This window comes from Thalassophryne amazonica, chromosome 13 (assembly GCF_902500255.1).
Source record: "Thalassophryne amazonica chromosome 13, fThaAma1.1, whole genome shotgun sequence".
NCBI lineage: Eukaryota > Metazoa > Chordata > Actinopteri > Batrachoidiformes > Batrachoididae > Thalassophryne > Thalassophryne amazonica.
Window position 1 is genome coordinate 74,859,659 of NC_047115.1, and position 25,501 is coordinate 74,885,159.

A 25,501-nucleotide genomic window follows, 5' to 3' on the forward strand; every position below is an offset into this window, starting at 1 on the left:
GAGACAACAGGAAAAACTAACCCAGTCCCACCCCAAGCGCAGAGGAAAACTGGAAGTACGTCCGGCGTCACAACCTAGACTATACTTCAGCCTACCGGGAGGGGTGGACCAGCGGAAAACGCGTACGGCTCAGATCGGCGCCACCGCTCCGACTGAAGCATATTCCCACTGCACTACACCTCAGTGATGCCGATCGCGAACGGTCAAAGGCTCACTGAGGCTGGAGTGGAACCGGGAATCAACAAAACATAAATAATGACCCTGAAACCACCCCCCTCCCCAGGTGCAGAGGTTGTCTAGGAGATGCCCAGCGTAACCAACCTGCACCACCCCACAACACCAAAGACGAACAGTACAGAAGTGTGTGAGGTTGGGGTTAGGGGACAGGGAAATAAAAAACAACAAAACAAAACGACCCAATCCACTAACAGAAAATAAAAAACTACAAATAATAAGACATACAATTACCTGAGTCCAAACAAGCTCCAATCTGCCAGTCTGTCCACCCCACCAGAACCGCTAAGAGTGCTCTGATAATCACAAAAACATCTTGTGACAATCCCTAATAACCCCACAATTGTTACACCAGTAAGAGAGTGAAAACAGACCCATAATACAAAACAAACGGTCTGCCATGTTTAAGTGGATCATAATTACTTCCCCCTTTTCTTTTCTACCTAAATGAATCATAATTACACCCCCCCCCCCCCCATTTTTTTTTTTTTTTTTTTTTTGTTTTTGGTCCTACTTCCCATTTTATTCCCAAGAACACCTGGAGCTAACATCCTCCTTGTTCCTGACGCCTGTTTGACCGGGGCGATTTGGTAGTTTCAACCCTTCCGAGCTGCATAGGCTCGTCCACTGGAGGAGCTAGAGTTCCTGTCGGAGGAGTCTCAGTGGGGTGAAGAAGAGACGGCACTGACCTGTATCGGGGGAAGCCCCGAGACGGAAAGGCCCGCTCAGATGTCCGCCCTCTCTCGCGCCCACGCTCCTTCATCCGATCGTCAAGACGAATGACCAAAGATATTAACTCATCTAAATCTTTTGGCTCGTCTCGGACTGCTAGCTCGTCTTTAAGGGAGTTGTTTAATCCATCCACGAACACCCCCCTCAATGCTGCGGCGTTCCAGCTGGACTGTGCAGAAAAGATGCGGAAATCAACGGAATAATCTGCCATGCTTCGCCTCCCCTGTCTGAGATTCAGCAACCGTTGCGTAACAGTGTTTGTTTTTAGCGGATGGTCAAAAACCAATCGGAATTCCCAAGAAAAATCCTCGAAGGACTCCAGCAAAGGAGACTTATTGCTCCACAAAGCAGTGACCCAAGACAAGGCGTCACCTCGAAGCAAATTTGTCACATACGAGACACGGCTACTTTCAGAAGAGAAAGAAGACGGTCGTTGGGCAAGAACCAGAGAACACTGCATTAAAAATGGAGCGCAGGCTTCAACATTTCCCGCATATGGCTCCGGATGACAAATGACTGGTTCGGGAGCTGAATCCCTGGGAGACGGAGATGCCTGCACCGGTACCGGTGGTGCCGCAGCTGGAACAGCGGGAAGCGGAATGACTCGCGCTGCGAGCTCCGTAATACGGGTGTCAGCTTGCTTTATCTGGGTTGAAAGGATTTGCAATTGCTCCCAGATTGTCTCCAGGTGTTTTTGGACCTTCTCTTGGAACTGAACCGCCTCTGTTTCCGCTGGGTCCATGCTGAGTGGCTGGGGCCTTCTGTTATGTTTGGACGTGGGTTTGAGAACCGAACCAGCGTCTGACAGGACCCAATGCAGAGGGCATAAATAAATAAACAGAGGGCAGTTCCAGAAAACAGATTTATTTCTCCACAAGTGCTAATTACAACATAAATAAATTAACAGCCTGGCGAGGTGGAGGACGGCGCTCTCCTTAGCGCTAAATGGATTGGAGCCCGACAGTTCTGGACCCAGGAAATCCCGCCGGCACCCCCCAGGTGGTTATTGACCCGGACTGTGCCTGTGAAGCACGAGAGGTGAGGTAAGTCCACACTATTTACACAAATACTACTCAGAAGTACACACCATCAGCAAACACATTCAGGTTCAAATTCTGGCTCAAATTAAAGAGGCAGCTCCTCACAGCAGGTGGAGGACCATCAATCCGCATGCCACGGCGGTGAGGAGCAATTCATACAATTGTCACAACAGTTCAAATATAGCTGCAAGCTACAATTACCTCTGAAGTGTGCTGATGGAGCGTGACCCTCACCCAACTCCTTAACAGGTGCGGTGCGTCAAACCTGGAGCGATCCTCAGCATCACAATGTTGAACAAACGGTCGTCACACGGTAGCAACAAGGTCGAGTCCCCGGCAATTTTGCCAAGAGCAGTCATGGCTTAAATGCAGTGCTTCATCAGGATATTCCCTTCAGCTGGAAGTCCTTTGGATCTGCACGTGAGCTAGACCATCAGGATATTCCCTTCAGCTGGAAGTCCTTTGGATCCGCACGTGAGCTGATCATCAGGTGCAGCTAGTTGGCTCGATGAGCATGAGGGACGCTGAATGCAGCACTGCATCTTCAGAGGTGTCCTCAAAAACTACCTGGAGTGCACACAAACACCAAAGCAGTACCAATTGTCCAGGCAAACCCCCCAACACACAACACCTTTGAAAAAAAGGACACAGAGGGAAGATTTGTTTTATTGAGGGGAAATTTAGGGGCCTCATTGGTTACTTTATTGAATATTTACGCTCCCCCTAATTCTGACTGGTGTCATGATTTTGGCTTGAATAGGGCATTGAGCCCCCTCTTCCCCCCTTTTTTTGTTCTTTTCAGCTTTGATGAATTAGTTGTTTATTTTTCATCGTGTGTTTATTCTCTGTTCTGTTTTGCTTTGTCACTTTATTTCTCTGTTACTTTTCATACTTTAGCCATTGTTCTGTTCTATTTCTGTTCAGCCGGTTTGTGTTTTCATTGATAATCGTTTAGCTTTCATCTGTATATTTTTGCTGTTCTCATTTCTGTGGTTTTCTGTTGTACTTTTATATCAGGTTTTGCTTTCTGTTTATTAGTCTGTTCCTGTTTAGTTTTGCTTTAGTATTGATTTCTATTTTCTGATCAGTTGTAATATAGTTTTTCCTCTTGTACTTATTATATCTTGGTTCACTTTTAGTTCCCATAAGTCATGCTGTCCTGGTCCTCTCATATTCTATTCTGTCCTTAGATTCTGTTTTAGCTCTATTCTCACTTTGTCCTCATTTGTTTGTGTTCACTCCACCCCCCGCACATGCCTCGTCTTTGTCTCTCACACTTTGAGTCTGTCTGCTTTGTATTTTCATTGTATGTTCACTCCACTCTTGCACCTGCACACGTGTCTGTCTCTTTTATTACTCCACTCTGTGCTTTCCTTCCTTCACTATCTTGTACTCTGCACGACCTTTGTTTCCCTCAGCCACGCCCCCTTCCAGAAACTTCCACACACCTGCTTCACATTACCCTAATTTGTTTGCTCCTTATTTAAACCATCACAGTCTCACAGACAGTTTGTTGTCTCATACACATCCCAGCTCACTTTGTCAGTCCTGATTTTTGCTTTGCCGTGTATCATACCTCTGCTCTGTTTTCCTCGACCATGCCTCTTGCCTCATCCCAGATGTCTGTGTTTGCTCATGCCTCAGACCCCTGCTCAACCATGACTGCGTTTTTGCCTGATCCTGATTGTACCTCTGCTCCGCTGCTTGATCATGTGTACTGAACCAGAGCCTGGAGTAAAGACCATGTTTTCTCCTACACCTAAGCCGAGTCTGGGAGTTTGCATTGCGGGTCCAGCCACCATGGTCGACGGGCTCCCGCCCATTCTGACAACTGGAAGATATTTGATTTGATAACAGCAGAGACTCATGGGGTCCTAATTTGCAGGGGGAATTTAACATTAGATTGAATCCCAAAATGGATTCCTCAAATATATATTTATCCCAACCTAAATTGATACACAAAAAAAATCTAACCTGGCTATGAAATAAATCCATTTAGTTGATATCTGGAGAGAATTAAATCCTTCAAAGAGAGATTATACTTTCTTTTCTAATCCACAGTTGGCGTATTCGACGATTGATTATTTTTTTTACTTTTGCGCAAGAGCTAAACCGGGTTGGGGGCTGCGATGTGGAGAGCATGGACCTCAGACCATAGCTCTATTTATTTAGAACTAAATCTAGAACAGTTCCAGAGAAACACCTTGTGGAGGAGATTAAATTCTTTTGTATTGACTCATGAAGGAACAAATTGGGAAGGTTATCGTTGAATACTTGGAACAGAACGACAATGGTGAAGTTTCCCCTCCAGTACTATGGGATGCATGTAAAGCTGTGCTTAGAGGTAAGATAATTGGATACAGTGCTCAACTAAAGAGAGTAAGGCAGAAAGAGTTAGTTCAGTTAGAAGAGGAATTAAAACAGTTGGAACAAAATCACAAAGGTACAAATGATTCGAAAACTAGAGAGCTACAGAGGAAGACAAAAAATAAAATAAATGAGATCTATTCTCAAGATATACAAAAAAAAAGTTAATTTTTGCAAAACATAAATATTATGAAGGGGGAGGAAAAGCCTGTAAGATAATAGTTTACTGGCCTTTCCTCTCCCCCCCCCCCCCACAACAAGCAGAGAATTCGATTCATAAAATAAAAAATCCTATTACTAATACTGTGCATTACAAATTCAAAGAAATACAAGATTGTTTTGAAAAATGTTATTAAAAAAAACTGTATTCTCAACCTCAAAATGATCGAGAGAAAATGGAAGATTGCTTTCAGAACATTAATCTACCTAAACTGAATAATGAACAAAGTAGAAATCTCATAGTTAAAATAAGAGAAAGAAATTTGTTCAGCCATATCATATTTTAAACCAAATAAGGCCCCAGGTCCGGATGGCTTCCCTTCAGAATCGTACAGAGTCATGGAGGGTTCTTTGGTTCCTATGTTGCAGTCTACCTTTAATGAACACAGGAATGGAACAGTTTACGAGACTGATGATCAACATACCCGAGGCTTCGACTGCTATTGCAGGACGTAAGCTCCAGAAGTGCACTTGTGGCTGGGCAAAGGTTACTTCTACCCAAGAAGGAGGGCACCCACTTGACAACCCAAAGGATGCCATCACTCAATTGACCATCCCACGGAGTCTCGTCAGTGCCTCAAGTATTCATTAAGGGATATCAACATCAAGTCCTATACAACATATCTAATTGGGTTCTTAAAGAAAAAAGTATACCTCCCTCTTGGAGGGAGGCGGTGATATCAGTAATCCCGAAGGAGGTGAAAGATAAGTCCGATTGTGGTCATTTTAGACCAGTAAGTGTGTTGAACCAGGATTATAAAATCGTTACCCATATACTATGCAAACATATAGGATTGTTAGCACAAATTATTAGCCTTGATCAGACGGGTTTTATGCGAGGAAGACAAACTCAAGATTGTATCAGAAGGACATTACATGTAATTAGACATATTAAAAAAAAAATCATAATTTAGAGGCAGTATTAGTGGGGCTAGATGCAGAGAAAGCATTTGATTATGTAAATTGGTCCTTTTTTGTATAAAGTTTTGGACAAATTCGGATTTGATAGCAACTTTAGTAAAATAATACAAGCTCTCTATGACAATCCAGTGGCAAGTATTAAAATTAATGGGGCTGTATCTAATCCCTTGTCATTAGAACGAGGAACAAGACAGGGCTTTCCACTCAGCCCTCTCTTGTTTGCAATTTTTATTGAGCCGCTGAGCCAATTGATCATTCAGGACAACAGTATTAAAGGAATGACAATGAAGGGGGGAGAACAAACTATTTCGCCATTCGCAGATGATGTATTGCTGTATTTATCTAACCCTGAACAGTCTTTGGCGCGGTTATTTGTACTCTTGGAGCAATACGGATCCTTCTCTCGATATAAACTAAATGTTCCCAAAACACAAATTCTTTGTTTTAAATACACCCCTCTGTAAATGTGAGTAATAAATACAATTTGAAATGGGATTCGAAATCAGTTATTTGGGGGTAAAAGTTCCAATAGATTTGACAAAGTTGTTCTCACTTAACTACCTCCCCCTGAACAAAAAGATTAGAGAAGACAAAGAGAGATGGAATCTTATACCTTTTCTCAGTTTTGGATCACGTTTGGAATCGGTCAAGATGGTTATATTACCTAAATTGTTGTATTTCTTTCAATCCCTTCCACTTGATATATCTGACAAACAATTCCAAGAGTGGGATAGGCACATCTTGAGGTTCATTTGGCAAGGACAGAGGCCAAGAAACAGATACCAGAGTTTACAACTGGCAAAAAACAAGGGCGGGATTGCTCTTCCATGCTTAAAAGATTATTATGCTGCCGCTCAATTGAGGCCATTGATATGCTGGTGCAACCCAGAATACGATGCTAGGTGGAAGGAGATTGAGGGTGCTTTATCAGACAAATTTCCAATGCAAGCTGCAATTGGGGATAAGGGCTTGAGCGATAATTTAAAGGCATTGGGTAATCCATGGATGCTTTTATCACTTAGGATGTGGAACAAAGTAGTAAATCAGAATCATCTGAAAGAGGAGGTGAAGGTCTTGAGATGGTGTGCATTTGACCCAGATTTCTTGCCTAGAAGTTTGGACATAAGATTTGAGAGATGGAGTGCGCAAGGTTTAACAGCATATTGCACATTTTTACATAAAGTGACATTAAAGAGCTTTCAGAATTTGAAGAGTTTGGCTTGGATAAGGACGACTTTTACAGATACCTTCAACTCCGGCATTACATCATTCAAATACGGAACGGATGTACACAAACAGGTTGGGACAATATTTTGTTAAAGGTGTTTATGGATGCTTATTGTGTCCGTTCTAACGAGAAACTCATTTCAAAAACTTACAGGGGGCTACAACAAATAAAGTGGAGTTCACTATATATAAAACAACAGTGGAAACAGGAAGGTAACCTTGTTGTAAAGGAACAAGATTGGGAGAATTTATGTGAGATACAATGGAAAACTTCAAGTTCAAGAGTTTTGTTGGAAGACACTTATAAGGTTTTTTTTTTTATCACCCCTGCTCAAAAGCGGCACTACACAAATTTTTTTGCATGCTGGCGACAGTGTCGGTGCCTTGAAGCAAACCATTTTCACATATTTTGGTCCTGTGCATCATTGGTTCCATTTTGGCGGGAAGTATATAAATTTTGCAAAGTGTTTTTTAGCTGGACATCCAATTTAAATTTGAGTCATTATACTTGGGGGCCATTATAACAGAAAATGCTTCCTCCAATGTTAAGTACTTATTTCGGATCCTAAGTGCTGCTAGCAGGAAAGCTATTACCAGAAGGTGGTTAAAACCTGAAATACCTACTGTAGAAGAATGGATCAACATAACCTATGATATGTTTATGATGGAGAGAATTGTGCAATGGAGACATGCACATCCAAAGCACATAAAGAGGCATGCAGGACCAAAAACATATCACAGAGAAAAACCAAATGAACCGCACAGCCACAGCGCTCCCAGTCAAAAATAAAAAATTTATTTAACAGAAAATAAATGTTACGTTTTCGGCGGACGCCCTTCGTCAGACAGCATGTTCCATATCGCACACCTGTCTAAATATTGACATGATTGTTGATTGCCCACAGCTGAAGACTAATGAAACAAATTAAAAACATCTGATCCTATTATCTGATGCAAACATCCTCACAAATTAATAAGAGCAATCAGATAAATAAATGCCAAATCTGACAAAGACATCAAATGAAAGAAAACAGACAAAGAAACTAATGCAGAGCACATGTTGATAAACTATAATACAGAACAATACAAAATAACCAAAATGATGACAAAAGTACAAACCAGACAACCAATACATCATAAAACTACTTCATGGTTTAAAAAAAAAAAAAATTACATAAGCAGGTCTCTGATCGAAATCCTCATTTAAACCCCTAGGGGAAAGTGTACTGAGAGTATAAATCCAAAAGGCTTCTCTTTTCAAAAGCAAATTATTAACATCTCCACCATGATTATTAAGTTGTACATGCTCAATGCCCAAGTATCTGAGTGAACTCACATTATGATTTTTCACAGAAAACTGCACAGCCACAGGACTTTTGTTATCATAATTACGAATTTTGGATCTATGCTCCAAAATTCTTGTTTATAAAGACCTTGTGGTTTTTCCAATGTAGGCTAGTCCACACGGACATTTCAACATATAAATAACATTGGATGTGTCACATGTGACAACTTCCTTGATTTTAAATATCTTACCTGTTCTGGGATGTTGAAAGGTTTCTGTGTGATATGTGAAGTTGCATTGACTGCAATGACCACATCTATAGTTACCCTCCGGTATCATGGGTAAAGAGCAAGAATCAGTTAGAGGCAGCAAATTAGAGCGTACTAACATGTTGCTCAAATTAGGTGGCCTCCTGTGTACAATCCTAGGTGGTGTAGCGAACGCTTTTAAATTCTTCAAATGTGGATCAGTTTCAATAATATGCCAATGTTTTTTTAAAACTTTATCGAATTCCCTACTCAACAGTGAATATTGTGTCATGCAGTTCAAATTAGTGATCAAAGTTTTATTTCGTTTATAATGCAAACATTCAGTTTGAGTGATGGTTTCAAATCTATTACGAGCTTCACTGATCCACAAAGGATTATATTCTCTCTGCTGGAACCGGAACGAGATCATCCGCTTGTACTAAATAATCAGAATCTGAACTGCAAATAGGATGTATTATACAATTAAATTGTGAAATAGGTACACTTCTCTTAAGAGACAATGGATGAAATGACTTGCCATGCAAAATAGAATTCCAATCTGTGCTCTTCCTGTACAAGGTAGAGCTCAATCTGTTATCTTGTCTCTATACCAGAATATCTAAAAAAAATTATTTTGTGTGCATCATATGCCATAGTAAATTTCAAATTACAGTTATCATTAATAAACTTATGAAATTCTAAAAGGGATGTCTCCGCACCATGCCAAACAAAGAAAATATCATCAATATACCTTTTCCGATGTGAAATACAATGTAAATGAGGATTTCGATCCGAAAAAATAAATTCATGTTCAAAAAGGCCACAGAACAATGAGGCAAAACTAGGGGCCATAATGACGATCGCTCCCCCTTTATCAGCATTTTTGATGACTATGGAATTATCTTTTTTGAGTGCCTCAAGTTCCATCCTTTGTGCCTTAGTTAAATTATCCACCACTTTATGTTGTTTTTTAGAAAAAAGAAGTTGGGAAACATCAAACTCCACCAGTTTACAGTAAGTGTCAATAGATGCATTTGTCTTATGTGGAGGTATGAAAGCACTTTTGCCTTTAAAAAACGATTTTTGTATACCATCAGGTAATTGGTCATTGTGCCCACCAAATTGCTCCAATAATTGTGTGTCAGTTCTGGATTTAGTGTCTTGAATAGTGGAGGCAGCAGAATTTACCAATAAATCAGCAGTACCAAAAACTCCTTAAGATGTAAATTCCAAAAAAAATTATGAAAATCAACTATAACATCAAAATCCCTGCAGTACGTGGACAGTACAAATGATAGTCCTTTACTCAAAGTGACAACACAGGTCTCTGATAATGTTCTGTTCGATAAATTAATTACGTTGTGCACCTGTGCAGTCTGTGACGTGTGGGATAAGGTTCCCTCTCGGCGTGTCCGCTTCCCCCTCCTGCATTTCTTCTTCCTTGTAACTGCTCCCGCAGTTGTCGACTCCCCCCCTGGTCGATCGTCTAAAAAATTACTGATGTTTTGAGAAGAGGTGCTGGATGCAGAGTCAAAATCAGTTGTTGAATCATCAGAAAAGTTGCGACCTCCCTGGTCGCTATGTGCCACTCTGTGAATGTCTTTGAGTGACCCAGCCAGAATCCAGACCAGAATCCAATTACACATCTCTGGAGAGATCTGAAAATGGCTGTGCACTGATGCTCAACATCCAACCTATTGAGAGGTGCTGCAAATAGGAATGGGTAAAACTGCCCAAAGATAGGTGCACCAAGCTTGTGGCATCATATTCAAGAAGACTTGAGGCTGTAATTGCTGCCAAAGGTGCATCACCAAAGTATTGAGCAAAGGATGTGAATACTTATGCACATGCAATTTCTTATTTTTTAATGAATTTGCAAAAATAAAAAAAAATAAAAAACTTTTTCATGCTGTCATTATGGGGTGTTGTGAGTAGAATTTTGACGGGAAAAAAATAATTTTGTCATGCTCGCCCCGGCTCGGGGTTTATGTCTTGATTGTCAGTGTTATTTCCTCTGTGTGTTTTTTTTTTTCAGTTTTACTTTCCATTTTCCTTATCATGTTAGTTTCAGTTTGGTTCGGTTTATTGCTTTTCTTTATGATTTTTTTTTATCTTTCTTTATCTTATCATTCATCATGTTTCAGTTATTCATTGCTTTATTCTGTAGTTGGCTATTGTATTTGTTGACTCATGGTCCTTTAAGTTTCATTACCTCCGCCAAGGAGGTTATGTTTTTGGTCACGTTTGTTTGTTTGTCTGTTTGTCAGCAGGATAACTCAAAAGGTTTTGAACAGATTTTGATGAAATTTTGTGGAGTAGTTGGAAATGACAAGAGGAACAAGTGATTCAATTTTAGTGGTGATCCGGATCACGATCCGGATCCCGATGCTAACACGTTAGCATGTCTATGGCATTTTCAATGTTAAAAGTTAGCATTAAGCAGTTGCAGCTGTCATCACGTTCGGGTGCATTTGTTTTCAAATTGTAATATTTCTTAAATTTATTTTTGTTTATATATTAATAATCTAATGATTATTATATACAATTTTAGAGAAAGAGACAAAAAGAAATAGATCACTGTGCCAAGCAGAGAATCTCTTTAGGGTCAGTGACCCTATGGCCTTGTTTAGAGAAGTGTTTCATAAATGTAAAAAATTCATATATTTGCAGTTTAGTTGAATAATAAATTGAATTTTGTCTCTTATTTGTTTTTGTCTATAAGCACATGCAATATCAATATCAGTGCTCAGATGACAGTAGCTTCTGGGAAAGATGCAAGTTGCAATAAACTGTGATGCCAAGTGCTAAGGATACATGCTATCCAGTCACAGCAGATGAAACTTTTTTTACTACTGAGCAAACATCACTGTTAGACTTTTTTAGGTTCAATGATTCCACGGCGTGTAGATGTTATGGCGTCAGTGACCCCATGGCCTTGGCGGAGGTTTGCACTCTCTGAGTGCTTCTAGTTACTCTTAGTTTTGTTTTGTTTTAGTTTTGTTCTGTTATCACATTTATTGTATAATGCTTTAGCCACAGGTTTTTGTTATTATTTATCTTAAGTGTTGCTCATCAGATTATGTTCCATTTGTCATTTATTGCATTCTCGGTTTTTCAGTTATCGTTTTATTTATTGCATAATCCTATAGTTACCAGGTGTGTTTATTTTCTGTCATACCAGTAGCTTGTTTTGGTTACACACACACACACATACACATATATATATATATATATATATATATATATATATATATATATATATATATATATATATGTGTGTGTGTGTGTATGTGATTGTGATTTAACTTAATATTACTGTCTTAGTTAATCACTGAACTGCTAAAGTAATCATCAAACTGCTCACATGGGAAGATGAGCTTTTGCTTACATGGAAAGTGTGAGAGTGTAGACTATGTTTTTGCTAAGACCATGTTTTTCACTAAGCACAGATGTACATTTTAATTAACAGTCCAGCCTTGAGCAGAGAGCGGTGTGACCTGCACACCAGCTCAGGGATGACGCTGTTTCATTCATGTTATGAGAAGACCGTGACACTGGAGTCATAAAGCCATAACAATTTTCATATCGATGTGAGAACAGACTTCGAGTCGCCACTGTTTTTGTATATTGTCTCTTCCATATGTCTGTATGCAACTTTATTTCAATAAATACAGGAGGCAAGTGGGCGGGACCCTTCAGCGCTGACGGTACAGTCAGTAACAAAGGTCACGTCCGTTTGCTCTCTCCTGATTCAGGAAAAGAAATTCAGTGTCTCCTGCGTGATTATTTTCTGTGTTAATTGAGTTGTTCTCCTTTTCAGGCTCAACTCTGCCACTGTGTAATGACAAATACATACATACATAAATGTTTTATGTGTCGTATTTACTTTGATGGGACAGTATCCATGTTGATGCTGCCTGTGTGAGGTCTTTCATACCAGGTGTTTTGAAGAGGCTCACTCCATTCTCATCCAGTCCTGCAGGACCTTTCAGCTCCTCAATGACCAGGTGGATGAGCCGGAATGTTTCCTGCACCCCAAGTGTGACCCACCTGACATGGTGTTTAAGCTGCTGCCTGGAGATTTAGCGGCGGACGACATCCTCATCAGACAGAGACTGCTGTGGGACCTTGTGCACAGCAACACCCGTGGTCCACATAGAGGATTTTTGGTGTGGGTTGATTGGCCATCTGAAATCATTCCATGAGTCCACGGTACATAGGTTCCAGCTTATCGGTGGACTCCTCGCAGGTCAGCACAAATGTTACTATTTGGGAAAACTCATTTCCGATACTGGTGAAACACTCGGCTGACCCTTCATCTTCCCCAGAGAGCTTCTTCACCACCGAAAAGAGTCAAGTTTGTAGGTGTGTTACATGTCACTGTTAGATCATGTAAAAATTTTCTCAGTTATAAATGCAGTATGTTTAGCCTCGTGCATTATGGCAGTAGTTTTGGTTTACGTACTTTTTTGGTGGAATCCATTTTTGAGACAGTGCCAAAGGTTGACAGGATCTGGCTCCTGTAGTCCTGAACATGACTGGCCTCTGCCAGTAGGAAAGCGTGGCGCAAAAGCCACGCAGACGGAAGGTCGCTCAGAGGAGGCGGGGGCTGGCATGTGTGCGCCAGGTTTCATTAGAGCAGTGGTGTCCAAACTATTCCAGAAAGGGCCGAGAGGGTGCAGGTTTTCCTTGCAGCCACTGACTTCAGCAGGTGATTTCACTGATTAACATCCCTTTGAACAGGTGGGATGAGTTCATCAGTGAAATCACCTGCTGAAGTCAGTGGCTGCAAGGAAAACCTGCACCCTCTCGGCCCTTTCTGGAATAGTTTGGAGACCACTGCATTAGAGACTTGAGGAGTGTGGTGTAAAGGTCCTTACGATGAAGGTACTCCTCCATGTGGTTCTCCTGTATCTGCCGCCTCACTTTGACCATAGTGTTCCCCTCGGTCCAGTCCCTCAGAAGCCGCACAACATTCCTATCCACACCACGCCTGTTGGCAGAGTCACAGTCGGTATGTTTATGTTGATCAGAGCAGCCAAAGCCTGTAAAACTCACACATTCAGTCAACTCACTTGCTGGTGAGGATGGCATGGAACATAGCTTGGTCGGCCTCGCTAAGTTGTGACAAGATCTCAGCGTCCCACACAAGCCACCGAGCCACTGTTCCACCTTCTCCGCTCCTGGCTGCCTTTGTGCATGGTCCACAGCACGGGACCTCCGTGATCATAGTGTACCAACCGGAAACATCACAGATGTGACGTACCTAATATACATCAAATGAAAAGAAATAACAGCATATCATTGTCAGTAAGTATTTCACTGTAATAACAAAGAAATGAATGTGAGCTTTACCTGGTGGTGGTAGTCAAACTTGCACAGATGCACGCTCTGTCCTGCACCCACACACTTATCACCCCGAGGACACTTCAGAGAGCACCACCACACCCCAACAGGGCACCACATAAAGACATGGCTCCAGAAAAATAGTTGTGGAATTGGCACACCACCAGTAGCATATCCTGGAGGTTCTGGTGGGTAAAACCAGATGTGATCTGACTTCATTACCCGTCGCCTCTTCAACACACCAGTGTTGCCCTTGTAGGTTTGAATAGGGCCGAAGAACCCTCTTTCAGTGTCCTCTTTGATCCAGGACAGGTGAGCAGATGAGATGCCACTGGGGTTTTCCCACGAACGCACCCAACCTTCTAACTCCACCTGAAGCATACATAAAACACATAAAGTGGTTGGTTGTTATTGTGTACAAAGTGATGCTAAATTCAAATAAAAAATATGCAAGACCAGATTGTCTTCATTTATATTGACTGCAAGTCTTGAATATCACTTACAGAGGAATCAGTGAGAGCTGATTCCATGTGATGATCCTGACCCTGGGATGTGGATAGAGACTGTGTGGGCTGGTTAGTGGAACTATGCTGTTGTGGCCGGACAGCAGACCTGTGGTGTTTGTGATGTTTTGACTGCGCAGCAGTCTCGGGCTGGTGTGTCTTGGCAGAGGAGTGGTAGTGTTTCTTGGGAGCAGTCTCAGGCTGGTGTTTCTTGGAAGGAGAGTGGTGGTGTTTCTTGGGAGCAGTCTCGGGCTGGCATGTCTTGGAAGGAGAGTGGTGGTGTTTCTTGGGAGCAGTCTCGGGCTGGCGTGTCTTGGCAGAGGAGTGGTGGTGTTTCTTGGGAGCAGTCTCGGGCTGGCATGTCTTGGAAGGAGAGTGGTGGCGTTTCTTGGGAGCAGTCTTGGGCTGGCGTGTCTTGGCAGAGGAGTGGTGGTGTTTCTTGGGAGCAGTCTCGGGCTGGCGTGTCTTGGCAGAGGAGTGGTGGTGTTTCTTGGGAGCAGTCTCGGGCTGGCATGTCTTGGAAGGAGAGTGGTGGTGTTTCTTGGGAGCAGTCTTGGGCTGGCGTGTCTTGGCAGAGGAGTGGTGGTGTTTCTTGGGAGCAGTCTCGGGCTGGCTTGTCTTGGCAGAGGAGTGGTGGTGTTTCTTGGGAGCAGTCTCAGGCCGGCATGTCTTGGAAGGAGAGTGGTGGTGTTTCTTGGGAGCAGTCTTGGGCTGGTGATAGCTGTTCTGTGGAGTGGGAAACCTGGGATGTGACCATTTCTAAGAATGTACAAAAAAAGAGTCAAGTTTAGCATTATGATTTCTCTGAATCACTTGATGGTGATTACATTTGTATCTCATTTACCTTCCAGATGTTCCAGATGGTTTTCAGCTAGCAGTTGTGCTTCATCATCTGGCCATTCTGAATCAAATTTGGATTTTCTTGCCTGTTGCTCCTGAATAACAACAGCATTGTAAGTATCATGAAGTTATGACAGCAGCTTTTAGTGATCAAAACTCAACACATTTGTTAGAAGTGAGTAAAATATCACAATTTTTAACAATATTCATTTACCATGTTATTGTGTTTCATAACACTTACTTTGCGTTTGTCAGTGATGCATTTCTTGAAACGCTTCATTTGCACGCTTGTAATGTGAGTTAAGGGTGTGTTCAGCCACCTCCTCACAGAACTTTGTGCCTTCACAATTATATTCTTGTCAGACTCCGAGAACCGTTCAGGCCTGTCTTTCTGGGCAGAGTACTGGCAGTAAAGTTCCCACATCTCCTGAAAGGTACGATCCTCAAAGCCTCTCTGCCCATAGATACACCGATCTATGTTGGTCTCCAGAATAATGGAGACTTGAGGGAAGCTCTCTGCGTATGCTGTCAGGTAGTACTTCACCCACTGGTTCACTGCCTCTGTCTTTCGCTGTGGACATGCCATCTCTGTCCTGTGCTTGTCAAGTATGCTGGAATGATATGCGTGCATGAACTTAGTACCATAATCAGTCTTAATACCATCATCGGTGAGATTATGATAATTGAACACGCTATGAAAAATATTAAATGCCGATCATATATAGTTTTGTGCAGACAGATATATGAGGTATACCGTTAAAATGGTACAGCATACAATGAAATTTAAAATAGAATGCTTACTATGTCATGTCGCTCACATCATTTTCCACAAGCCAGTGGAAAGTGGCATTGAGGTACTGGCCAAAAGGCAGCACCAGTTTTCCCAGGCACTGCTGCTGTGATGGTGCAGAGATGCCTTCTGCTCTTAGGAGCTTCTCTGCAAGGGCCAGGGCAGTGGCCTGGATCAGAAGTTCCTGTGGAGGTCGTGAAAAAGTCAGCCTTCTCTCACGAAAAGTACGGGCCTCTTTAGATGCTACCAGGACTGCCTGCTGATGGTGCAGAGGGGCTTCTGGGTTCACCACACGATTCGGGTTCACATGGCGTTGTGACTGGTCCCCCACTGTGGACTGCTCCTCCAAACAAACGGCAGTGCTGGGGAACGTGGACAGGCGTGCATTGCCATTGGTTCTCTACACTGTCCACCAGCGTCAAATCGCTGGCCGCGGAATTGCACTACTGTGGAATGGGCGCTGCACTCTTTTGCCTTTCTTCCCTCTTCTTTGTTTCATAAGGCCACAACTCTTTCCAGAACCGTCCACACACCTGTTTCACATCAACTTGATTAGTTTGCTCCTTATTTAAGCGCTCACAGTTCCACAGCTCACTGCCTGTTGACTTTGTTCACTCTCTCGCCTTTAGTTCATGTCCATGTCAGTGTTTTGACCTTGCTTGTTTGCTCCGACCTTCGCCTTGCCTTAATCCTGAACTCAGCTTGTATTTTGACTCTGCCTCTGTTTTTGTTTGTGATACTCCTTGACACTGTTGGTATGACCTCAGCTTGTATTATTGACCATGTCCCAGCCTGTACCCTGCCTGATACCTCTGCCTCGTTATCTGACTACCTGTGTACTGAATCTACTGCCTACTGCCTGGTTACAAGATAAAGCCTTTTATTCATCATAACCAGCCATGTCTCATGCCCGTATATAGAGGGGGTTCAGGGGGTTCAACCAACCCCCCTCCCCCCCCCCCGAGAATTGTGCTGATTTTTTTTTCTGCTGATTTTTTTCTGATCTGGATATCAACGTTATGTATTCTCTTTTCATTGATAATAAGCAACAAGCACAAACTGTTACACAGCTATTATCACACACCCTCAAGTTTCAATTTCCTCTGCCAGAGTAATCCCTTAAGTGATGAAAGAGGAAACTGCTAGATAAACTTTTCCCATGGGGGTTGAGAATTTTTGCTCCCTGGTCCCTATCCTCCTCTGACATCAAACAGATTAGTAGGCTTGTAAATACCCATGTAGACACACAATTACACTTGTCTGCTTTGTAAAAACATGTTTGTATGTATAAGCTGAGAAATAAAGGGAGCTTCTCCTTCCTGTTGCAAATACTGTAAAGGTGCAAATATTCACGTGGGATTTATTATGCGAATTTCACGAGTTAAACAAGGTCGCCAAATTAAATACCGCTATTTTAATACATAACGTACATATACGTACATATTCATAATGTAAACGCGAATATTAATACCGCTAAATACGAGGTCTGTTAGAAAACTATCCGACATTTTTATTTTTTGCAAAAACTATATGGATTTGAATCATGTGCGCTTGCATCAGCCAAGCTTGAACCTTCGTGCGCATGCGTGAGTTTTTTCACGCCTGTCGGTTACGTCATTCGCAACCGACAGGCAGGTATAAAGTTTGCATTAATGTTATCTTCGTTCTTCCTGGGTGGTTCTTATGGCAACTGATCCAATCCCAAGCAAGGACTATTTGTATATAAAAATGTATTTCCTAAAATGATACATTTTGGGTTTCAAATGAAATTTATGTAGCTTTTTACCCCTCGAAATCCTCAAAAAGCTTCTGCTTTGGGGGCTTCGCCCCCCTGAGCCCCCCACAAGGGCGTTGCCCCTCGACCCCACCGGGGCCCTGCGGCCCACTGGACCCCCAACTCAAGGATTTGAACCCCCTCTTTCACATTCCTATATATGGCCCTGACATTCATGCTGAACTAACACCGTAAGAGTCTTTTTACCTGCCATCTTTGTCCACATGAAAGTCATAAATTCCTTAAGCTGTCACAAAGTAACTAGAGATGTTTACGAAGACACCGGCAGTTAAAATTAGTTCGTCACAAATGGCTTATCGGGTGCAATAGTAAAAGCCTGAAGCACTTCACAGTGTACTGAAGCCACACTTTATGTACCTTGACCCAGAAATGTTAGGAAACGGAAGTGACATACGGACTAAAAAGTGTACAGGGGTGTAAATGTCAAAAACAGTCTTACACGTATGAGAAATTGCTGCAGTCCTTTCTGGAGGGACTGAAATCCATCTTGATAATCAACGCTTGGCCAGACGGTTGTCTCTGCTGCTCCAACAGAACAAAAGATAATTGTGAATAAAAGAAAAAAAAAATAAAGAAAGCGATCAAAGGAAATCTGAGACAGATTCACATCTCCACCATAATTTCTTGCATTCTCTCAGCCACATCTTTCCAAAAAAAATTAGGGCTCAGTCTTGACCACATATGACACAAAGGCTAAAGCCACAGACTGTATATATACTGGACAAAGTCTACAAGACATCATCCATTGGTTTTGACACAAATTTGGCTTTCTGCTCAAGAAATGATTCAACAATTAGCATATTGTTTATAGCAGGTGATTAGTTTTCTGTCAATTATTTGCTCAGTGTTTCAGGTGCACATTTTAAAACTGTCTTAAACTACAACAGAAAGATGTCTATAAATTAAAGGATTCATTTTCTGTGTCAGTGTATAGAGCTCTAGCTCTATTGTGCTTGATAGAAATTGGCCCAGACTTTAAATATTCACACCATCACACTTTGATCCTTTTGGATTCTGGCTGTGATTGTTATTTGCACCTTGAGTCACTGCACCAGTTATATTAATTATATTGTTGTTAGTCGTCTTAAAGGCCTGTAGTCATTATGCTACACCACAGCGCCCTCCACTGGATGTATAATGAGCTGAGGTAAACCACATTTTTGCATTTTAGAATGCCAAGTTTGACTTCTGTAGTCATTTTGGTGAAAGCAACTCAAACACAATGCAGGAGTTTTATAACGCATTTCATGTCAGAGACAGTAATATTGTAATGTAAGTAATTACTTTGAAATAACAGTAACTAATAATCTATAATGTGCTACATTTTGGAAGTAACTTGCCAAACAGTGCAGGTGTGCTCAGCGCAGTACGACTGAAGATGGGTTTTGTCTCTAACATTGTCTCTTAATTTCACCCAGACTGAAATTATACTTTTAATTGGGATTTACTTAATCCATGAAAGAATTCACGTTAACCAGAAATTAACAGTTGAATAAACTCAAAATAAAGAAAAGGTCATAGTAACTTAAAACTTTAAGTTAGTAGCATCATTTATTTAAAAAAATCCTTAAGGTTTTTTTTCAAAGTTTACTGAATAATCAATCAATTTTATTTATATAGCGCCAAATCACAACAAACAGTTGCCCCAAGGCGCTTTATATTGTAAGGCAAGGCCATACAATAATTACGTAAAACCCCAACGGTCAAAACAACCCCCTGTGAGCAAGCACTTGGCGACAGTGGGAAGGAAAAACTCCCTTTTAACAGGAAGAAACCTCCAGCAGAACCAGGCTCAGGGAGGGGCAGTCTTCTGCTGGGACTGGTTGGGGCTGAGGGAGAGAACCAGGAAAAAGACATGCTGTGGAGGGGAGCAGAGATCGATCACTAATGATTAAATGCAGAGTGGTGCATACAGAGCAGAAAGAGAAAGAAACACTCAGTGCATCATGGGAACCTCCCAGCAGTCTAAGTCTATTGCAGCATAACTAAGGGATGGTTCAGGGTCACCTGATCCAGCCCTAACTATAAGCTTTAGCAAAAAAGAAAGTTTTAAGCCTAATCTTAAAAGTAGAGAGGGTGTCTGTCTCCCTGATCCAAATTGGGAGCTGGTTCCACAGGAGAGGAGCCTGAAAGCTGAAGGCTCTGCCTCCCATTCTACTCTTACAAACCCTAGGAACTACAAGTAAGCCTGCAGTCTGAGAGCGAAGCGCTCTATTGGGGTGATATGGTACTATGAGGTCCCTAAGATAAGATGGGACCTGATTATTCAAAACCTTATAAGTAAGAAGAAGAATTTTAAATTCTATTCTAGAATTAACAGGAAGCCAATGAAGAGAGGCCAATATGGGTGAGATATGCTCTCTCCTTCTAGTCCCTGTTAGTACTCTAGCTGCAGCATTTTGAATTAACTGAAGGCTTTTCAGGGAACTTTTAGGACAACCTGATAATAATGAATTACAATAGTCCAGCCTAGAGGAAATAAATGCATGAATTAGTTTTTCAGCATCACTCTGAGACAAGACCATTCTAATTTTAGAGATATTGCGTAAATGCAAAAAAGCAGTCCTACATATTTGTTTAATATGCGCTTTGAATGACATATCCTGATCAAAAATGACTCCAAGTTTTCTCACAGTATTACTAGAGGTCAGGGTAATGCCATCCAGAGTAAGGATCTGGTTAGACACCATATTTCTAAGATTTGTGGGGCCAAGTACAATAACTTCAGTTTTATCTGAGTTTAAAAGCAGGAAATTAGAGGTCATCCATGTCTTTATGTCTGTAAGACAATCCTGCAGTTTAGCTAATTGGTGTGTGTCCTCTGGCTTCATGGATAGATAAAGCTGGGTATCATCTGCGTAACAATGAAAATTTAAGCAATACTGTCTAATAATACTGCCTAAGGGAAGCATGTATAAAGTGAATAAAACTGGTCCTAGCACAGAACCTTGTGGAACTCCATAATTAACCTTAGTCTGTGAATAAGATTCCCCATTTACATGAACAAATTGTAATCTATTAGATAAATATGATTCAAACCACCGCAGCGCAGTGCCTTTAATACCTATGGCATGCTCTAATCTCTGTAATAAAATTTTATGGTCAACAGTATCAAAAGCAGCACTGACGTCTAACAGAACAAGCACAGAGATGAGACCACCATCTGAGGCCATAAGAAGATCATTTGTAACCTTCACTAATGCTGTTTCTGTACTATGATGAATTCTAAAACCTGACTGAAACTCTTCAAATAGACCATTCCTCCGCAGATGATCAGTTAGCTGTTTTACAACTACCCTTTCAAGAATTTTTGAGAGAAAAGGAAGGTTGGAGATTGGCATATAATTAGCTAAGATAGCTGGGTCAAGTGATGGCTTTTTAAGTAATGGTTTAATTACTGCCACCTTAAAAGCCTGTGGTACATAGCCAACTAACAAAGATAGATTGATCATATTTAAGATCGAAGCATTAAATAATGGTAGGGCTTCCTTGAGCAGCCTGGTAGGAATGGGGTCTAATAGACATGTTGATGGTTTGGCTGAAGTAACTAATGAAAATAACTCAGACAGAACAATCTGAGAGAACGAGTCTAACCAAATACCAGCATCACTGAAAGCAGCCAAAGATAACGATACGTCTTTGGGATGGTTATGAGTAATTTTTTCTCTAATAGTTAAAATTTTGTTAGCAAAGAAAGTCATGAAGTCATTACTAGTTAAAGTTAATGGAATACTCAGCTCAATAGAGCTCTGACTCTTTGTCAGCCTGGCTACAGTGCTGAAAAGAAACCTGGGGTTGTTCTTATTTTCTTCAATTAGTGATGAGTAGAAAGATGTCCTAGCTTTACGGAGGGCTTTTTTATAGAGCAACAGACTCTTTTTCCAGGCTAAATGAAGATCTTCTAAATTAGTGAGACACCATTTCCTCTCCAACTTACGGGTTATCTGCTTTAAGCTGCGAGTTTGTGAGTTACACCACGGAGTCAGGCACTTCTGATTTAAATCTCTCTTTTTCAGAGGAGCTACAGCATCCAAAGTTGTCTTCAATGAGGATGTAAAACTATTGACGAGATACTCTATCTCACTTACAGAGTTTAGGTAGCTACTCTGCACTGTGTTGGTATATGGCATTAGAGAACATAAAGAAGGAATCATATCCTTAAACCTAGTTACAGCGCTTTCTGAAAGACTTCTAGAGTAATGAAACTTATTCCCCACTGCTGGGTAGTCCATCAGAGTAAATGTAAATGTTATTAAGAAATGATCAGACAGAAGGGAGTTTTCAGGGAATACTGTTAAGTCTTCTATTTCCATACCATAAGTCATAACAAGATCTAATATATGATTAAAGTGGTGGGTGGACTCATTTACATTTTGAGCAAAGCCAATAGAGTCTAATAATAGATTAAATGCAGTGTTGAGGCTGTCATTCTCAGCATCTGTGTGGATGTTAAAATCGCCCACTATAATTATCTTATCTGAGCTAAGAACTAAGTCAGACAAAAGGTCTGAAAAATCACAGAGAAACTCACAGTAACGACCAGGTGAACGATAGATAATAACAAATAAAACTGGTTTTTGGGACTTCCAATTTGGATGGACAAGACTAAGAGTCAAGCTTTCAAATGAATTAAAGCTCTGTCTGGGTTTTTGATTAATTAATAAGCTGGAATGGAAGATTGCTGCTAATCCTCCGCCTCGGCCCGTGCTACGAGCGTTCTGACAGTTAGTGTGACTCGGGGGTGTTGACTCATTTAAACTAACATATTCATCCTGCTGTAACCAGGTTTCTGTAAGGCAGAATAAATCAATATGTTGATCAATTATTATATCATTTACCAACAGGGACTTAGAAGAGAGAGACCTAATGTTTAATAGACCACATTTAACTGTTTTAGTCTGTGGTGCAGTTGAAGGTGCTATATTATTTTTTCTTTTTGAATTTTTATGCTTAAATAGATTTTTGCTGGTTATTGGTAGTCTGGGAGCAGGCACCGTCTCTACGGGGATGGGGTAATGAGGGGATGGCAGGGGGAGAGAAGCTGCAGAGAGGTGTGTAAGACTACAACTCTGCTTCCTGGTCCCAACCCTGGATAGTCACGGTTTGGAGGATTTAAGAAAACTGGCCAGATTTCTAGAAATGAGAGCTGCTCCATCCAAAGTGGGATGGATGCCGTCTCTCCTAACAAGACCAGGTTTTCCCCAGAAGCTTTGCCAATTATCTGTTAAATTATTTTGATCTTTTGGATTTACAGTGTGGAGATGGATCGGACTATAAAGGGCTGACACCTCGTACAACATGTGTATCTCAGTGTGCACCACATGGAGCACACCTGGAACCTCATGGAGAATTTTATACTTAAATTTTAAACTTGATAAAAATCTGTTTCTCTCAAACAAAGCAGAAAAGATCTAAGTTATTGTGTCCAACTCTAAATTTGATGGGGGTTTTTTTGTTGTTTTGTTTTGTTTTAGAACTGATTCAGTTCTGTGTTGCAACATTAATGTGTGGACGTCTTACCAGCTTCTTCTGAAACTGGAACCTCCACTGAGGATGCCACTGTGGAGTCAGATGGCAGCTGCACAGAAAAACACGAGTTAAAATCACATGGTGTCACATCAACATCACCTTCATCAATGACTGATGTTCAGGCTCACGTGCAAATAGAAATAATGTTGTAAATACTAAGCTAGCTCCAGCTAGGCTAAAACAAACAACCCCTTTCAATGTGATGAACGCGGTGGCAGCTCGGTAACACCAACGGCCCAGACACATGAACAAACTCATGTTGTAGCACAGCGGCAACGTATGGAACAGCTTGCAAGTGGAAACGAGCGAAACGTCTGCAGTTCTTCTGTGGTGGGGGTTTAGGGGGAGTCGAGAGTCCTTGTTTATGGGGTGCAGGTTTGACATGTACCACCAAAAATAAGAGCTAAGGAGGCGGCTCAGTCTGGGGCACAGCGATACCAAACTTAACGACGGCCTCACGACTTATTTCTTCATGCTATAATTGGTGTGTAAACCATTCAATGTGTGTGCTGTGACCGAGAACCACGTCTTCAAGAGTCTTTTAACACCCGAGTATCTCTCTCCAAACTCTTCGTGCCAGTGACAGCAGTCTGTCTTAAAACTTTGACATGTTAATTAAACTGAATGCATTCAATCAATCAATCAACATTTATTTATAAAGCGCTTTACAGCACCGACTGGTGTCCAAAGTGCTTAACATTAAAAACACAAATTCACAAAAATAAAACACATATAGAATAAAATTTTAAAACAACACATAAAAAAGAACATAAAAATAACAGAATATGTCACCTCCCCACTAAGTGTTAAAAGCCAGTTTAAATAAATAAGTCTTTAACTTAGATTTAAAAAGTGCTAAGTCAGGAATAGTACGTAACTCAAGAGGTAGCTCATTCCACAGTCTGGGGCCAGCTACCACGAAAGCATGATCACCCCAGCATTTATATCTTGACCTTGGAACATCTAAGTAAAGCTGGCCAGACGCCCTTAATGTCCTACTGTAGGTGCACAAAATAAAAATTTCAGACAAGTAGGGAGGTGCAAGGCCATAAATAGCCTTAAAAACAAACATTAAAATTTTAAAATCAATTCTAAAACGAACTGGAAGCCAGTGGAGTGAGTACAGGACGGGCGTAATATGCTCACGTCTAAAAGTGTTTGTTAAAAGACGAGCAGCAGCATTCTGCACCAACTGGAGACGTGCAAGAGACAACTGATTAATGCCTGAATAAAGTGCATTACAATAATCAAGTCTGGAGCTGATGAAAGCATGAATGGCTGTCTCAAGATCACGTCTACTGAGAAAGTGCTTTATTTTAGCCAAAAGGCGAAGTTGGAAAAAACTAGCTTTGACAACAGAGTTTATCTGTTGATCAAACCTCAAACAGCTGTCAAATATCACTCCCAAATTCTTGACAGCTGGTTTTACATAGTTAGCCAAAGCACCAAAATTTGGTGTTACCACATTTGGTATGCCAGAGCGCTCAAACACCATGATCTCAGTTTTACCATCATTCAGGTAAAGGACGTTTTGGGACAGCCACTGCTTTACATTACGAATACAATTAAATAATGATGACAAAGCATCACTCCCATTAGTTCTCACAGGCAGACAGATTTGCAGATCATCTGCATAACAATGAAAGGACAGGTTGTGCTGGGTTATAATTGACCCCAATGGCAGAATGCACAAAGAAAATAGAATCGGCCCAAGGACAGAACCCTGCGGCACTCCACAAGACAGATGAGCAGTTGATGAGGAGAGGTCCCCAATCATGACAGAAAAGCTCCTTTCAGCCAAATATGATCTAAACCACTTAAGTGCAGTACCCTGAATGCCAATAAAATGTTCTAACCGGGAGACAAGTACTGTGTGATCCACAGTATCAAAGGCTGCTGTGAGGTCCAACAGAACCAGCACAGCGGGATTCCCTGCATCCACCAACAGAGTAATATCATAATGAACTTTTAAAAGTGCTGACTCAGTGCTATGTCGTGATCTAAACCCAGACTGGAATTTTTCAAGGATGAGATTGTCTTCTAAAAATGATTGTAACTGTAAAAAGACAACCTTTTCTAAAACATTAGACAGAAATGGCAGATGAGACACAGGTCTAAAATTAAATAAAACTGACGAGTCCAGGTGAGGTTTTTAAGAAGAGGTCGAACCACAGCATGTTTAAAAGCAGCTGGAACAGACCCTGATCTAAGACAAGCATTGATAAAAGTTAGGAGACCCGCTCCAACAGTATTAAAAACCTCCTTCTGTTATGTGTCGACGCGGGTTGAGGAGCGGACCTGCGTCTGACGGAACCCAGCGCCAAAACAACCAGAAAGCGGTTCCAAAACAAAACAGTTTTATTTTTCCCCCTTCTGTGCAATACAAAGTGTACAAACGTAAACTACGTCAGTCTGGTGGAGTGAA